We start from the raw sequence: 4,256 nt of genomic DNA, 5'->3' as shown, positions 1-4,256 counted from the left end.
TTCTGGGAACTTGCCAGGGCCCTGCGGAGGGCCCTTAAACCCACAGCCTCCCTCCCGTGGGGTGAGTGTGGGTCACATCAGCCTCTGGGCCCAGGCTAGTGACAGCCCAGAGAGGTGGCATCACTCAGGGCTGGAGGCTCGCAGGGACAGGGCCCACAGCCCCAGACCCTAGCCTTTCCAGCCCAGGTCCCCACACTGGCCTGCTTCTCACTTGGGATGATGGGCCCCAGAGTCACCCTCCAAGGCAGGAGCCCGCATGGTTCCATAGCCGCGCTCCCACCCACCAGGAGAAGTGGATTCAGTGACTGTTAAAGCAGCACAGGCCGGGCTGAGCCCTGCAGCTGCTCTCGTGGGTTTTGCCCAAAAGTCACAAAGAAACGATCTTCGCGGTTGGTTGGTGGGTTCAGGTTGTCTCCAGTCTATCCTCGGGAGCTGTGGTTTCCCACTCGCTCCAGTGAGACTTGGCGTTTTCTGCACATAAGAGTTGCGTGGGAGAATTGCACATAGTTGGTCCAGGGCTTCCGGAGTGGGGCTGAGCTGATGGCTGATGGGAGCAGGGGAGGAGGCTGGCGGGGGGGGCTGAGGCTGGCGGGGAGGACTGAGGCTGGCGGGGAGGGCTGAGGCTGGAGGGGAGGGGTGAGGCTGGTGGGGAGGGGTGGGCTGGTGGGGAGGGGTGAGGCTGGTGGGGAGGGCTGGGACTGGAGGGGAGGGGTGAGGCTGGTTGGGAGGGGTGGGCTGGTGAGGAGGGGTGAGGCTGCCAGGGAGGGGTGAGGCTGGCAGGGGGGCTGAGGCTGGTGGGGAGGAGTGAGGTTGGTGGGGAGGGGTGGGATTGGCAGGGAGGGGTGGGCTGGTGGGGAGGGGTGAGGCTGGTGGGGAGGGGTGAGGCTGGTGGGGAGGGGTGGGCTGGTGGGGAGGAGTGAGGCTGGTGGGGAGGGGTGGGCTGGTAGGGAGGGGTGAGGCTGGTGGGGAGGGGTGGGGCTGGTGGGGAGGGGTGAGGCTGCCAGGGAGGGGTGAGGCTGGCAGGGGGGCTGAGGCTGGTGGGGAGGAGTGAGGTTGGTGGGGAGGGGTGGGACTGGCAGGGAGGGGTGAGGCTGGTGGGGAGGAGTGAGGTTGGTGGGGAGGGGTGGGCTGGCAGGGGGGCTGAGGCTGGTGGGGAGGAGTGAGATTGGTGGGGAGGGCTGGGACTGGAGGGGAGGGGTGAGGCTGGTGGGGAGGGGTGAGGCTGCCGGGGAGGGGTGAGGCTGGTGGGGAGGAGTGAGGTTGGTGGGGAGGGGTGGGACTGGCAGGGAGGGGTGAGGCTGGTGGGGAGGAGTGAGGTTGGTGGGGAGGGGTGGGACTGGCGGGGAGGGGTGGGCTGGCGGGGAGGGGTGAGGCTGGTGGGGAGGGGTGAGGCTGGTGGGGAGGGGTGGGCTGGTGGGGAGGGGTGAGGCTGCCAGGGAGGGGTGAGGCTGGCAGGGGGGCTGAGGCTGGTGGGGAGGAGTGAGGTTGGTGGGGAGGGGTGGGACTGGCAGGGAGGGGTGAGGCTGGTGGGGAGGAGTGAGGTTGGTGGGGAGGGGTGGCCTGGCAGGGGGGCTGAGGCTGGTGGGGAGGAGTGAGATTGGTGGGGAGGGCTGGGACTGGAGGGGAGGGGTGAGGCTGGTGGGGAGGGGTGAGGCTGGTGGGGAGGGGTGGGCTGGTGGGGAGGGGTGAGGCTGCCAGGGAGGGGTGAAGCTGGCAGGGGGGCTGAGGCTGGTGGGGAGGAGTGAGGTTGGTGGGGAGGGGTGAAGCTGGCAGGGGGGCTGAGGCTGGTGGGGAGGAGTGAGGTTGGTGGGGAGGGGTGGGACTGGCGGGGAGGGGTGGGCTGGTGGGGAGGGGTGAGGCTGGTGGGGAGGGGTGGGCTGGTGGGGAGGGGTGAGGCTGCCAGGGAGGGGTGAGGCTGGCAGGGGGGCTGAGGCTGGTGGGGAGGAGTGAGGTTGGTGGGGAGGGGTGGGACTGGCAGGGAGGGGTGAGGCTGGTGGGGAGGAGTGAGGTTGGTGGGGAGGGGTGGCCTGGCAGGGGGGCTGAGGCTGGTGGGGAGGAGTGAGATTGGTGGGGAGGGCTGGGACTGGAGGGGAGGGGTGAGGCTGGTGGGGAGGGGTGAGGCTGGTGGGGAGGGGTGAGGCTGGTGGGGAGGGGTGGGCTGGTGGGGAGGGGTGAGGCTGCCAGGGAGGGGTGAAGCTGGCAGGGGGGCTGAGGCTGGTGGGGAGGAGTGAGGTTGGTGGGGAGGGGTGAAGCTGGCAAGGGGGCTGAGGCTGGTGGGGAGGAGTGAGGTTGGTGGGGAGGGGTGGGACTGGCAGGGAGGGGTGAGGCTGGTGGGGAGGGGTGAGGTTGGTGGGGAGGGGTGGGACTGGCAGGGAGGGGTGCGGCTGGTGGGGAGGAGTGAGGTTGGTGGGGAGGGGTGGGACTGGCAGGGAGGGGTGAGGCTGGTGGGGAGGGCAACCACTGCCCCAGGCTGCTGCTCCGTCTTGGAGCCTGAAGAGGCCTTTGGGTCTGGGGTTTTCACAGTTTGACAGCTGTGGCCTTGGGGAGGGGCTTTAGAGGGGGGTTAGGGGATAGGTCATCACTGACACCCACTGGGGGCACCTGGGCAGATGTCCTTCGGGAGAGCAAGATGGGAGCCAGGGATGTGGCGCCAGGTCACTGAGAGCTGGTGTCTGGGTGTGAGGAGGCCTTGAGGGGTCTTCCCTTCACCTAGCCTCCCATCTGCCTGCCCCTCTCAGCTCCCAGTTCACAGGGCAAACCCAAGCCCATAAGCGGGTTCCATGCGAGCACTCAGATGCACCCCTTCATGGATACCCACCCTACCCCAGCTGCCTCTGGGAAACGTGCATCCTCCCACACCAGGTACCTGGAGCCCAGCTCCTTCCACCTGCTCCGGTGCCCCCTCCATTGAGATGCCCCCTCCAGCACCTCAGGTCCTCTCCTTGAGCTTCTGGGGACACAGGCTCAACCTCTCATAGCTGGCTTCATCCCGAAAGCCTGAAATCCAGCCCCACTTCTTGGGGTCTTTGCGTTCTCACTTGCTCGGGCCCTACCCGCTGCAGGCTGGCTCTGCCTGGCTGTTCTACGTCCTCACTCTTGTTCTATTTGACAGCAATTAAAAAAAAAAAAAAAGTGACTTATTTAATTTCTGTAGCTTTATTGAGGAATAACTTCCCCGTTTGAAGTGTGCAGTTTGATGAGTTTTCACAAATGCATGCAGTCAATGTAACCGCCACCATCGTTATCCAGACGTGGGACATTCCCATCACCACGCAAGTTTCTGCACCTGTCTGCAGCCAGTCCCCTTCTCCCAGCCCCTGGCCCTGGGGACCACTCATCTGTTTTCTGTCACCATCATTTAGCCTTGTCTAGAATTTCTTATAAACTGTATCCTATGGTGTGTTGCTTTTTGTGTCTGATTTCTTTCACTTAGCATAATGCTATTGAGAGGATCTCCATTGTTTCTTTTATCAACCACCCATGTCCCTAGTACAGCACCATTATATGGGTACACAGCAATTTGTGTATGCATTTGCCAGTTGATGGCCCTTTGGGGTTCTTTTGGGGTTTTAGTTTTTATGAGTGGCATTGGTATTCATGTTTAAGTCTCGGCGTAGGACCTATGTTTTCATTTTTCCCAAGTAAGTACCTAAGACTGATGTGGCTGGGTCATATTAGTGTATATTTTACTGTATAAGAAACTGCCAACTAGGCTGAGTGGGGTGGTGCATGTCTATAATCCCAGCACTTTGGGAGGCTGAGGTGGGCAGATCACCTAAGGTCAGGAATTCAAGACCCGCCTGGCCAACATGGTGAAACACCATCTCTACTAAAAATACAAAAATTAGCCAGATGTGCACACCTGTAATCCCAGCTACTTGGGAGGCTGAGGCAGATAAAAACTCTTGAACCTGTGAGGTAAAGTTGCAATGAGCTGAGATAGCAGCACTGCACTTAAGCCTGGGCAACAGAGCAAGACTTTGCTTCAAAAAAAAAAAAAACAAAAGACTGCCAACTGTTTTCCAAAGTAAATGTGCCATTCACATTTCCACCAGCAATGTATGAGAGTTCTAGTTGCTCCACATCCTCGCCAACACTTGGTACTGTCCATCTTTTCCATTTTAGCCATTCTGGAGGGTACAATGGTATCACATTGTAGTTTTAAATTTATTTCCCTAATGATTAATAGTACTGAGTATGTGTGTTAGTCAACTTGGGCTGAAGAATACCATAGAGATGTATTCCTCACAGTTCTG

Source organism: Chlorocebus sabaeus, chromosome 19, assembly GCF_047675955.1.
Source record: "Chlorocebus sabaeus isolate Y175 chromosome 19, mChlSab1.0.hap1, whole genome shotgun sequence".
Classification (NCBI taxonomy): Eukaryota; Metazoa; Chordata; class Mammalia; order Primates; family Cercopithecidae; genus Chlorocebus; species Chlorocebus sabaeus.
The sequence above is the reverse complement of the archived record's forward strand: the minus strand, read 5'-3'. Positions refer to the sequence as shown.